Consider the following 14721-nt stretch of genomic DNA (forward strand, 5'->3'; position numbering starts at 1 on the left):
CTTGGACGCAGTTGGGGGAGCGACCGGGATTAAGGGCTAGGAGGGTGGCGGCATCGTAGGTAATGCGGGAGGGCTGGGCAGCGCGAGGGGCAGGGGGTCTGGCGCTGGGCGCGGTCCAGGCGCGGACGGGCGTAGACGGGCTTACCTTTGGCGCACCTTCGGCGCGGATTGGGCGCGGTCGCTGCGCGTGGACGCTGCGCGCGGGAACTACTGTCATATATGGATAGTGGAGGGGGAGGGGCGAGGGCGGCTCAGCTGGGAGGCGGGGCGGGCTCCAGGGATCACAACAACAACAAAATGGAGGCGGAGGGGGAGCACAGCGTCGCGCTAGTCAAAACGCGCACAAACAGTGAAATAGAACAACTCGGCAAGCAGGCACACAGCAGGCAATTGGAATTAGGCAGATTTCAAGAGCAAAAGCAGCACAACGATACCGAGTGTCACGAGGGGACACTGGGGAGCGACCACTCAGCCTGAGGGACAGGAACGAGTCACGGCGCTCTCAGGTTCTGTAGCGCTGATCTGGTCAGTGGGAGGGCGGCTCAGCTGGGAGGCGGGGCGGGCTCCAGGGATCACAACAACAACAAAATGGAGGCGGAGGGGGGAGCACAGCGTCGCGCTAGTCAAAACGCGCACAAACAGTGAAAGCGGCTGATATAATTAATTAAATGGCAAATAGAACAACTCGGCAAGCAGGCACACAGCAGGCAATTGGAATTAGGCAGATTTCAAGAGCAAAAGCAGCACAACGATACCGAGTGTCACGAGGGGACACTGGGGAGCGACCACTCAGCCTGAGGGACAGGAGCGAGGGTCCGGTCTCCACTTGGCTTTGTAAATGGACGTTGTTCTGCAGTCATTCACAACCTCCCTCTTGTGGTGACAACAATCAGCTGGAGAGATGGTGGATGGCTAAGTGTTGTTTTTCTGCCGTTCAGTCCTGGTTCTTGTGGTATCTCTAACAACAAGGAGCCAAGAGGGAAAATGTGGTCATGGGTCGCCCTCCACTCAATACTATTGTCACACAAAATGACCCAGACCAACAAGGCACTTAGAAATTCATTGTTTTCATGTTGTACAAAATGTTACAATACTTTTGCAACTAACTCCTCTATTTTAATTATTGAGGTAGGAGGTACATCCATGTTGTGCCATATTAAAAAAAGCCCAAGCCCTTATTATAAAATTTAACCGTTGTGAGACGACGAATATCACACACCTTTAGTGTCGCACTCACACAAACATGTAAAAAAAAAGGTGTGTGAGAGCAAGATGGCGCCTCACGGACGCACCACCAATGGGAACCTGGCAGGTACTCACCAGGATTGCCCTGATCTCATCATTGGCACCATCAAGCTCAAAAGGAAATTGTGTCCAAGAAACAAACAAGAAAGAGTGTTTGTGGAAGGCTGCAGTGTGAAAAAAGCAAAGACAACACATATAGTGTCAAAAACAACATATAACCCACAAACAACACGGATATATGCCTTTATTCTGTCTCTTTCGTGTTGGTTGTGGAATCTAAAAAAGTGGGTATGGCTACTCCTTATCCAGTCATACTCTACTTGCCGACATGTTTCATTGCCATTAACATTTCTGGCAATTTCTTCAGGGCATCAAACATTTTTAAGCCACTGTACTGGACATACGTAGTCTTCACAACCTTGGTCGGCCAACCAGGCTCCTACCAGCCGACAAGGCGAAACCCTCCTGTGTTTCTAGACGACTCCAAATGTGAGTCCCCTTAAGCTCCCTTCGGTAGATTTCATGATAGGGACGCTTATGACAAGTTGTATCATCAACCCGTTTTCCTTCACTGGACCCCGTCTTCTATAGAAGTATGTCCAGTGAAGTGGCTTAAAAATGTTTTTTCACACTGCACCCTTCCTCCTTCTTTCCTTTTCCTTTCTGCTGCTGCAACGTAACCTGTGGCGATCTCCTTTCATCTTCTCTGGCCGGGCTTCCTTGTGCAGCGCGCGCCCTCTGCACGTGTCTTCCCAATCTTGTCCTAGTCCTAGGACACAGTCTTCTTTTCACTCGAACTGCCAGAGTTCACATCTCGACTTTCCCTTCACTTTCAGTTTTCCTCTGTTATCTTGTGATGTCGAAGTTCGTTGATCCATGTTCGCGGACCACGTCTTAGTTGAACTTCTTGGATCTCTTGCCAGTCAACTCTGCCGATCTCTGGCAGGCTACCTTCAGTCCACGTGTCGGACTTCTTGTTACGTGGATTCTCGCTGACTTCTGCTTCGGTCACCTCCTGTAGCAACCTTCCTGTGGGTTGGCTTCTTTGCTTGGGCGACCATCTGGCTGGTTGGCTTCTTTGCTTGGGCGACCATCTGGCTGGTTGGTTTCTTTGCTTGGGCAACCATCTGGCTTATCAGATTCTTTGCTTGGGCGACCATCTGGCTGGTTGGCTTCTTTGATGCGTCACATGTGACCGTCCGTGGTACCTGTCCTGCGTGATGGCACTCCATGTGCTCTTCTCCCTCCTTGCGGTGGCGTCTTGTCGCCATGTGGCGCGCATTCTGAGCCCTTACGGTTCCGTTTCTTCTGATACTTGAAGCGCACATGTTCAGTGGTTTCTTCGCTTTTGGCGCTGTTGTGTACCATCCACGTCCAGGGTACGTCTGCGCACTGTCTCTTGTGTTCCGCTTGTTCACTCCACTTGATGTGGCGGCAGCACCGTCCTCGTTAGGGTGGATGCAGTTTGTCCACTTACTTCCTTCTTGTGACTGTAAGACGTGCTTGTATCACTCTGGCACATCTGCGTGCTGTCCTTTGTTTCTTGTAGCATGATCGGTTGCAATCTTTTCTTGACATGATTGCGGGCAGGTTGCTGCCCTTTGTAGTCTCTTTGCTGCAGTCCCTGTGCGTCTGGTTGCTGCAGGATTGCTTGCACACTGAACTCCCTTTCTTGGCTTGTCTCTGCCAAATAGGTACTTTCAACTCACAGGTGCTCTTTCCTTCTATCTATGTGCTGCTGCCAGCCTGTCTTGTTTTCCTGCAGTACTTCCTTGGCTTGTTGTAGGTTTGTTTATTTCTATTTGCTGCAGTACTCCGGCTTACTTTTCCTAACCTCTGCTTTTTCCCGAAATTGCAGACTTAGGGCTCACTGCTTCGTGCTCACACATATACCCTGGACGTTGATGCTGCACGCCTGGCAGAGATCCTATCAGCCCCCAGTAGCTTCACCACGATGCTGGCCTTGCTTTGCTGCCTCTTTGCTTGCCGGGCAGGGCAGGGATTGCGCACGCCTCTGGAGATATTCGTGCCCTACGCTGAGTGTTCCATTACTTTCTTTTGGGCAGAGTTGGGCGCACTGTCAATTGGTGCACTTCGCCCTTTGAAAACCAGCTCCTCACGCTCATAGAGCTGGGCGGGGACCAGCGCTGCTACGGGGTGGCCAATTCTGATGCTCCCAAGCTAGCAGGATCCCGAGTACCGGCGATCATGTACGCCGACGACACTTTGTTGCTTTCTAAGACTATGATGGGTATCCAGAGAGTACTCGATTGTTTTGCGGGTGTCTGTGGGGAACATGGTCTAGAGATCAATACCACAAAGAACAAGTTCATGGTGTTTAATCCCCCCCAAAACTCCGAACCACCCCAACTATTGCACATAAGAGACTGGAAAGAGTATCTAGGAATTATCCTAAATGAAAAAATGACCTGGTGCACCCATCAAGAGAAAGCACTCCTTAAACTGACCCAGTACTCGGGTGGCATCATGAAGCTTCTGTGTAATAACAAGTCATCTATCCGGCCTGTTGGCCCACCACTGCAGATCTTCAGGGCACAGGCAAGGGGGGCCGCCATGTACGGGTGCGAGCTCTGGGGTCATGTACCCTCTCAGGATTTGCTAAAAGAGGAGAACAAGTTTATCCGGAGGATTGTAGCCCTTCCCCCCAGTACTCCCCTTGTTCCCCTAAGGATGGATCTTGGGATGCGACCCCTTGGCGAAGAACAGGCTTTCCGACCACTAGCATATTGGCTCAGGATATGGTCTGTCCCGGAAATAAAGAGCTACAGACAAGGACTTCAGGAGGTGCTCGCACTCCCTAATGCGGGAGAAATCAAATGGCTGAAATTTATAAAAACAGAGCTGGAGGGTCTGGGCCTTCTGAAATTGTGGTCTGACCCCATAACCACATGCCCATTGCTTCCTAAAAAGCTATTGGCTAAAACATACCATGATTGCAAATTAACGGCACTGTACCGCCACCAAAACAACGGGACACTAACTGAATCATTTCTATGGACTAAGGACACTTATACTTTTGAGCCAGTACTAGATAACCTTTATCCCTCCCTGCTCAGGAAACTCTATTTACAATGGGGACATGGGACTCTTCCGCTCCGAGTATTCACAAGCAAGTGGAGTGAACAAGCAAACAGTGTATGTCCTGCTTGCAAATTGGCTGATGAGACTGAGCTCCATATAACTTTTTTTTGCCCTGTTTATCATCCGATATGTAGGAAATGGATTATTCCTCTATGTAGAAATTTAAAATTTACTGAATGTTCGGCCGCTTTTAGAGTTCTTAAAACTGACCTCTCCAACCACATTGTATTTACAGTAGCCAAGTACCTAGGTGCAGTCTGGTCTCTTAGGAGTAAATATATCAAGGCTGCCTAGCAAATAAATTATACTGCAATGTGATGAAATTTATAATATTTTAAATGTTTTATAAATGTATAAATGTCTTTTATGGTAAACATTTTTGCCGAAATAAAGAACAATAAAAGTAAAAAAAAAAAAAAAGTTTTAGTTTGTGTGGTTTTATGCGTCAGCAAAAGAGCCAATCAGGAATCAGTACAAATCACGTGACTAGTCATGTCAGTGAAAGAAGATAAAGAGAAAAATCACTAACCTAAGTTAAAAATAGTATTGGTACAGTATAAAATCGTTGTGGTATAATCAAGAGTTTTCCAAAAGCATTACACTTTTTTCAACTATACATTGAACATATGGGACGTAGCGCGAGGACCCTCAAATTCCACACGGGCGCCATGTGTGTAGTTCAAACTGGCACACAAGCAAGAATCTAACAAAGTAAAACATACCATAAGGAACATATGACAATCTTAAAACTCACAGATGCATGCTATTAAATCTCATCAAAGGGAATAGCGCACTACTTCACACAGAGATACATTAACATTATTATGAAAATATTTCTTAAGAAGAGTTCGATGCTGTCCTGTCACACATGAAAGTAATGAAAAACCATGATGTATAGCTCCATATGTTTCAAGCTAAATTTAGTAAATTATTTGCATCCTCTCAAAACGTTTTTATGCTCTCACTGCTGAGCTGTGTATGTAAGCTGCACATTTAGAGTGTAAGCTGCGTCAGAGCTTGCTAGGCTTTTCCTTCTTTAGAGGTGGATGTATTAAACATCATTTACTTGAATGATAGTGAACTTTTATTTACAGTTTCCCCAATGGTAATGGCCGTTATTGTAATGGTGGCCACCAAAACCCTGTCCACACACCTCTCTCCACCAACCTCTTTTGAAAACTATGTCACACCAATTAGAGACTACTTCAAGATTAAGATCCTGACTCTCTACAATTAACCAAGCATTCAATGAATTTGACTGGTTTAACAATGACCTCCAATTGATTACACAAACCATTCCTTCATCAGTCTAGAAGAATTTAACCTCACCCTTTACAAGTATCTACTAATACTGTCAGAATTGTCTCTGGGGATGGGAGAGAGATTTTTTTGGGGGGGAATGAGGTATGCTGCCTACCTGTAGGTAACTCAAATCACAAAATGTATCCTACAACCCTTGGTACCAGGCCGTAGACTGACTGAACCCAAGTCCTCTACCAAAAGAGATCCTAAGTAGTTGTTTAGGGACCCTCACACACCATATTGGTGTAATGCTTCATAATCCGGTCTGACCTTGGTCCCAACAAACCAGGGTGGACTCTACCATATGCCAGAGAGCATTTGAAATTTTTTTCAGACGATCAGAAAATATAGATAAACATACCTAAAGGTCACCCTAGATTCTATTTATTCTTGGGTGCCTTTGATATAATTAAAACTCAATATTTGGGTCATGTTTTTGGTGGCGAGGGTCACTATCCCAACACCCTAATTATTTGTGAACATATTTCAACCCTTTCTTACAGCCTCTATGTCTTTTCTGCTTTCATCAGGACTTAATTTGCAAAGCCCCATAATTGATTTGGCGTTTTCTAATGTCAGAGTTGTCTTGTCCTTATTCTCCAAGGCCTCAATCAGATCATCAACAACAATAAACATGCAAAACACTTTTATTAGAAGCAGAAGCAGGCCTATTTGCCTGTCTCCGGTTTTCAGGGCATGTAGTAGTGCCCTTAAAGGTGTATATTCTCACCATATATAGGCTTTTGGAGGCACCTCCCTGTCGTCAAACCCACGTCTAGAGCATCATGCTGCCAGTATTACTTACATTTCCGCTGCTCCACCCTCTCTATTTTCCGTAACAATTATCTTAAGCCCCCTATTCTCCGAACTACTTTTTGATCAGTCACTGCAAAATACATGTAATACCCACCCACAACCAGAGAAAAGCTTTAGACCCACTACTGTTTAGTGTCACACAGTCACATCCCAGCCTACCATCAACACCTCTGCATTTGATCAAGCCATCATTAATTATCAGCCTTCATACTTCTCCCATCATTGCTGCAGCCTCTGTAAGAGGTAACACTGGCCTGATTCCTTTTCTGCATTCTCAAACCACATCCAGAACAACCTCTCACTCATTCAACAAACTCCATCATTCGCACAAATTCCCCAAACCCTGCAACATGCTTTCAACTCACTCTCATGTGCACAAATTTCCTCCTAAGCATTACACCCACAGTGGATTTCACATTTGATCCTAAAAAACAGTAATGCCCATATTCCTTCATAAATAATGCTAGAATAAAATCACAGAAAATCTGCACCAGAACCGGGGCCCAAATGTTGCTCGTAGTGCAGAGTTGTATTGGCACATGGAAAAAACAACCCTACGCGTTTCGAAGCTTGCGCCTCTTGCTCACGGGTCAAGCTTCGAAACGCGTAGGGTTGTTTTTTCCGTGTGCCAATAAAACTCTGCACTACGAGCAACATTTGGGCCCCGGTTCTGGTTTATTTGCTGAAATCTACTAGCATTGTTGTCGACCAGGAGTGTGTTGATATTAAGGGGTGGCGATCCTGCCGGGAAGCCCGCTGCTGGAGGAGGCTCGAGCACGCCAAAACAGTGTGTGAGATGTATATATATATATATATATATATATATATATATATATATATATATATATATATATATATATATATATTACGCTCAAACTTTTCTTCTCTTTGCAGAAAAGGTACAGCACTCAAGGAGGATTGTAGAAACCACAAAAAGGTTTATTCAGGGAAACTGCACAGACACGTTTCGGCGTGCTGCCTTCGTCAGTGTGTCAATTACACCAAACAGTCAGTATGTTAATAAAGTTTAACTTAATCATGGACACTGACATAGGACTAACCCCTCAAACAACACCATGAGCGCCATGTTGGAATATGTTTCAAAAGCCTTATTACATATGTAAAATACTCACTACATCCACTGATGGACTACGTGTTCATAGTTAGAGGGTCTATTCATTACATATGTCTAAAGATATCGACCGAAAATAAAGCCGTGGATCAGCTAATGTCCTATGTCAAGATTGTCCCATCATAATTATAGTACAGTTAAAACATACCGAGAAAGATACACTAATTCATCAAATTCAACATATAAGCTGATCAAATTGGACGGGCAGTTGCAAAATACATTGATGATACATGTAATAAATTGGTTCAATCAATAAATACAATCTACTCAATTTAAAGATTTCATTAATGAGATCCAATTCGGATAACAGTAACCACATGGCTTGTGTGATGTTTTCGCCAACCTAATAACAACTAAATAAATAAATAAATGCAAATCAGACCAAAGAAAAGACCAGAAAAGTATCTGTATATGTAAACACATCATTCCATATATGATTCTCAGGAGAAGCTATGAGATTCATTGGTCACAGGATTAATAGATTGATGGTAGGCCATCACTATATGTTTGGGTGATCCCTTCAGAGATGGTGCACATACGTGAGAGATGTAACATCACTTTCCTAAATGAAACGCCATCTCTTCTCCACTATTAAGCCCTCTTGGATGTTTAGTGGAGAGATCTAAGATGTACCTCGACTCCAGCCTACGGAGTCTTCTCAGACGATCACCTCCCCTGGCATTAGGTGGGACGGTGTCCAAACCAAAAAATTGAAGTTTTTCTCAATCCCTACCGTGTGCCTCGGCGAAGTGCCGGGCCACTGGGTAGGCAGGATCCACCTTTTTGATGGCCCACAAATGCTCTAGCATCCTCAATTTTAGTTCCTTGATTGTACTGCCGATGTAGCGAAAGCCACAAGGGCAGAGCAAGCAATATACTGCAAATTATGAACTGCAGGTTATGAACTTTTTGATGGCCATTGTTCTCCCTGTATCTGGTAATATGTAGGACAGGACTCTTTTGCTGCCAGCACAGGCCTTGCAGCGCCCACAGGGAAAGAACCCGTTCATCTCTTTAAGAGTCTTCGCTTTAGATATGGGTTTCTCTAAGTGACTGTGGACTAGCATGTATCCTAAAGACCTCGCTTTACTGAAGGTCAACAGTGGATATGCTGGTAGATCTTCCTTAAGTACACTGTCTGTTTGCAAGATATGCCAGTTCTTTTTTAACATGGCTCTGAGATCGTTAGCACCAGATGAGTAGGGAGTGATCAACCTAAATTTCCCCTTGTTGGTAGCTGCATTATTCTCACGGCCACCTCCATGTGTTTTGGCGGTGAGTCCCCCTCGGAACCTTTCTCACCTTCCTCAGTGTGTTTTGTAACAGTTCCTCACCATAGCCCCTAATTGCAAAGCGCAATAAACATTCTGAGGCAGCCACCTCGAAATCTGAGTCCCTCAAGCAGTTCCTTCGGAGCCTCAAGAGTTCCCCGTAAGGAATGCTCCTCACAAGTTGGGGAGGGTGTAATCCAATCCTGGCAGCGGCGAACAAACATGCACTGACTGTGAAATGATGGCATAGAAGTATTTAATCGAAAACAACAACCTAGACACGTTTCGACGGCGTGCCGCCTTGGTCACTACCATACATATATATATATATATATATCAATCCGACTTTTACTGCACACTTTTCCAATTCAGGAAAAACAGCCACCACTAACTCGAAATGCCCAAAGCAGTATTTTAATTGCAAATTATTGGCAAACTCACCCGACGCGTTTCGAGAACTGAGTCTCTTTGTCATGAGTGCCGTCAGTGATAGTTCATTGGTTTAAATATGCATGATTCTTTATAAAACAATACAGAGTGAAGACAGACTTCCGTTACACCGTATTGCACGAAAAGATGAAAGAATGTAACACGCTCTATTTTAGAAGTCAAAAAAATGTTGCAGTCCTTAATAATTCATATCTCCATGGCCAGGGATCGAAAATTTGCCATTGAAAAAAACGTAAACTTAAATGTCAGGTGATTAAACATCGCAATAAATAAATGATGTTAACTCACCCGCCTCCCACGCCTATCCAAATACAACAGCCTATTGGTGCATTTCAGGCCATTTCGACTCATACTGTCTCAGTGGGCTTTTTTTCAAAACTTTATCAATACCCAGTACTGAACAACAAGCATTGCTTAAGCTTTTGAGGCTACACGTTGACCTATATTGTTTACAAATAATGTTATACACCTAGCACAGATCATAGCCCAAGTGAGCATTGAAATCATCTATTTGGCAAAAACTTCAGTATTCTAAGACTCAAAACGCAAAAAACATTAAGCACAATGTACTTTCGCTCTTCAACTTTCCTTACATTTTCATGTATTGCAGAATCTGTCAGAAAAAATAAACAAAAAGAAAATATAAATGAACACCTACCCACTAACAGTAACATTTAATTTAAAAACAAGCTATACATACGAGTCAAAAAATAGCAGGGTTTCAGTTTATACACTATATGAAAAAACTTGCCAGATAATCCAATAAAGTCCATGCTACTACATAGCTTACATCTTACCCCAAATGCACCGCAAGCCCCTCATCGCAATTATGTTCAATTGGGGCTAGTCTCCTGTACTGTATAACTAGTCTTGACTCTAGGCAGCGAAGACATTGTACTCTATTCCCACCTCTTTCATTCAATTTAATGAAATCAAGAACACAAAAACTCAAAAGGTTTGTGTCCTGTTTGTGGTGGCTTTGAAAATGACGGGCGATCGGATACTGGTTATCTCCATTTTTGATTGCTCGTAAATGTTCAAGGATTCTAATTTTGGCCTTGTGAACCCTACTCCCTATGTATGTTTTTTTGCATGGGCAAAAAAGGGCGTACACTGCAAATTCTGTGTTACAGGAGGTATGTTCTGTAATCCGAAATGGTTGGCTACATGATGATAAAATAACCTCCTTAATGTTCTTACTATTCTTACACGCGTGTGCAAAAAAACATACATAGGTAGTACGGTTCAATTACGTTTGTGACTATGCTAACGCTTGACCATTGTCACAATTTATCCAACAGGTTTCTGAATCCGGACTGTCAGAATATTGAATTGTATTGGGATTTCCAGGACGACCTGCAGTTATTTGGATCCACAAGTTGCCCATGTGATGTTCCCTGTTGGGAATGTCACTCATTGTTTGATGTTTTTGTGTTGTTAATTTATGTTTTTGTAATAAAGTACTGTTTTTCCACTACTATTGACTACTGGACTCTGTCAGTTGTAGGTTCAAAGGTACCAGCGGTCAACAGGTGCAGCACAGCCAGCAGCTTTGTCTGTGGAGAGATGTTAGTTGTCTGCTGTGCTGGTACCGTTAGCCTGTGAGCAATGTGGCAGTGTGCACCAACTTGAGAATGGGGCGATAATTCTTTCACCACTTTTGCTGCGCTAAAGTGCTGATAACTCGACGAAAAGTCCCCACTGTTGGGTTATAGGGTGGCTATAAAACGAGCCCTTGTGTTTATTAGGAGTTTGTTGTAGCTACATGCAAATCACAAGTAAAGATTTTTTAAAAAAGGTTTAAAAACAAGAAAAGTGGGCAGGGTACCAAGACCCTGACACTTTAGCCTGCTCAGGGGATCCTACAAGGACCCCCAGAGCCAAATTCTTTTTTTTTTACAGCGGCCTGGTGCGCTAATTTGGACTGGAAAAAAACAAAAACAATGGGGTGTATTCTCAAGGACTTATTACTGAGGTATCGGCACATTAGCGCAGCAAAAGTGGCGAAATAATTATCGTTCCATTTTCAACCTGGTGTAAACTGCTGATATCGCCAATTTTCCAGCAATATCTTCCACAAAAAACATCGCCACGGATGAGAGCAACAACTAACGCTAATGCCATTCAGAGTAGGCGTTCCTGTGCAAAAAAACACGAAAACACCACTTCCCAATATTTTCAATGACCAGCCAAATCTGCGATGCGATCCAAAAACAGGCGATAAGATGCGTTAACAGTAGGAATTTAACACCTGCCTTTTACTGGTGTAAACTAAAGCAGGACAACTGCCAACAGTATGAAAGGGAGCCAAGCCCAGATCCACATCTGAAGACCAACACATGTCATGGAGCTGTTAATTATGCAACTCGGAGACCCAAGAGGGCCACAACACCCACCGCCACAATCCCCAGGACCCCCTCCGGATCACCCACCCCTGATTACCACTGAGGCAGCACAGAATAGGACAGCGGACATTACGAAAATGGCATGGCCTATCAGCCACACAATAGCTGAATGTTGGGAGAGGTGGGAACCAAGTATGTGTGAAGGAGGCAAGTCACTCATGAATAAGATTGCACACAATGCCAAGTGTGGTGGTGATGTGCTGGACAGACCTCACTATGCAGAGCACAGACCTCTCCATGTGCACATATACTGCTTGTACTTGTATTGTTGTGGACAGTGGACGCATCCATGTTACCTCAGGCAGTGGGGAAGATCTCTGCCATGTAACTGTGTTCCCCCGTAAAGGTAAGTGGGGTGGGCTGGTCCAACATATGCCACTCCAGAATAGGAGTGTGAATAAATAGGCCGGGCTCTGGGTGTAGTTCACTTCAGGGAAGGTCAACGCGTCTGCCAGGGCGGCGGCCCTCACCCTGCCATAAGGCCTCTGCTGTGACTGCTGGCCTCCTTGATGCAGGCCCCCTGTGAACCCAGCGGCACAGTACCACGCAGTTATGTCTGTGCTAAGTACTGCCTTTTATCTACACTGCGGAGAGCAGGGTTCACAATTCAAATCGAGTCGACATTGCTACCAGTGCGACTCGCCCGGCCCACGCATCATCGCTGGCTGTGCACTCGCTGAGTGCTCCAGCTGCCCCAAACTCAGTGCACCACTAGTCACCGCTATGTGGCCTTATTGAGGCAGAATTCATTAGGCAAAAGACATTGCTCCCATTGCAACCCGCCCGGACCATACATCATTGCTGACGGCAAGTGTTTCAGGTGCCACTAACTCTGTGCAGCTCAAGTCATGGCCACGTGGCTGTGGACACCTACTGACCTCTGCCTCTGGCCTACACTGTGGTCAGCAGGGCCCACAATTCAAATTCAGTCTTGATTCATTATTTGCAGAGTCTAGAAGGCAACAGACATTGCATCCAGTGCAGCGCACCCGAACAATGCAGCATCACTGGCTGCGCTCACGCTGAGTGCTTCAGGTGCCACTAACTCTGTGCAGCTCAAGGCAATGCCACGTGGCTGTGGCCCCTTGCGGACCGCTGCCTCCGGCCTACACTGCAGACAGCAAAGCTCACAATTCTGATCGAGTCACGGCTGCAGATGACGCAGCCCAGTAGGCAACAGACATTGCTACCAGTGCGTCCCGCCCGGACCATGCATCATCGCTGGCTGTGCACACGCTGAGCATTTCAGGTGCCACTAACTCTGTGCAGCTCAAGTCAACGCCACATGGCTGTGTCCCCTTTTGACCGCTGCCTCCAGCAGGGCTCATAATTTAGATCAAGTCGCGATTGCAGATGATGCAGTCCAGTAGGCAACAGACATTGCTACCAGTGCGGCCCGCCCGGACCACGCATCATCGTTGGCAGTGCACATGCTGAGTGCTTCAAGTGCCACTAACTCTGTGCAGCTCAAGTCAATGCCACGTGTCTGTGGGCCCTTGCTGACAGCTGCCTCCGGCTTACACTGCGGTCAGCAGGGCTCACAGTTAAAATTCAGTCTTGATTCATTATTTGCAGAGTCCAGTAGGCTACTAACTATAACGTTCCTGAAACCTGTGCTTTTTTCCTTGTGTGTGATAATCCCATCCAGTAACCAAGCAAAACTGGATGGGATTATCACACACAAGGAATATATGTTTCTGAATAACCAACACCCCAGTACCCCTGTTATCTATGTCCTCCCAAAGATCCACAAGGACAGTACCAATCCTCTGGACGACCGATTGTCTCAGGGTGTGGGTCCATATTGGAACCCCTGGGAAAGTATATAGTTGCGGTCAACAAAGAGTTTGTCCCAAACACAGAAACTTACATCAGGGACTGCATGGACCTCATCAAAACCATAGAGGACCGGCCATTCGACCCCAATACAGAACTTATGGTGGGTCTCGACATCGAGTCCCTCTATACCAACACGAGGAGGGACTCACAGTCATCAAGAATATGCTAGAATCTAGACCACGTCCGACCCAGGTTCCAGCCTCCTTTATCATGAGCCTTCTACGCATTGCCCTTGAGAACAATTACTTCCTCTACAAGAATGACTACTATCTACAAATCAAGGGAGTCTCAATGGGCGCTGGTTTCACCCCCAACTTTCCTATCCTCTTTGTCTACAATCTGGAGATGACACATATACTCACCCCCATAAACCCATATCAGACGCAAATACTTCTTTGGAAAAGATACATTGACAATATTCTGTTGCTGTGGGCAGGTGACTCTGACACATTGAGTAACTTCTTGGAATGGCTCAATAAGTCCCAACCTCACCTCAAATTTACCATGGAGTACAGGACCAATGATCTCTCTTTCCTTATTGTCACCATCCACGCAGAGGATGGTTTGATCTGGACTGCCCTGTTCCACAAGCCCACAGAACGCAACACACTGCTCCACTAATCGAGCTACCACTCACAAGGTCTCAAGGATGGACTTCTCTTTGGCCAGTTTTTACATATATGTAGAAATTGTAAATGGTGAAAGGACTATTTCAAAGAGTCAGACATCTTGCATAACAAACTGATTTCAAGGGGTTACCCTGCACGACTCGTGAAACAGGCACGCACAAGGGCATGGTACTGCCACCGAGACGATCTATTAACCCCACAACCCAAAAGAACCAACACCCGCATTCCGTTTGTCACCAAGTTCAGCCCTTCAAGCAACCAAGTTAAGAAAATCATTACCCGCAACTGGCCGATTCTCAGGACACAAGGTCCCTTCCTTGAACCTCCATTGTTCTCCTACCAGCGTGGACAAAACCTTTCCCAATCACCTTGTACATGCGATTACATGGCAGACTGAACCCACAAAACCTAACTCACTCACAGCAGCTTGGGGACTGCCTCCAGTGATTGGACACTATCGTTGCCAATCCTGCATTGTATGTGAACTGACTCACAACACCAAGGAGTTCAAACTTAACAACAAGACCTAT

Source organism: Lissotriton vulgaris, chromosome 9, assembly GCF_964263255.1.
Source record: "Lissotriton vulgaris chromosome 9, aLisVul1.2, whole genome shotgun sequence".
In the NCBI taxonomy this organism is placed as follows: Eukaryota; Metazoa; Chordata; class Amphibia; order Caudata; family Salamandridae; genus Lissotriton; species Lissotriton vulgaris.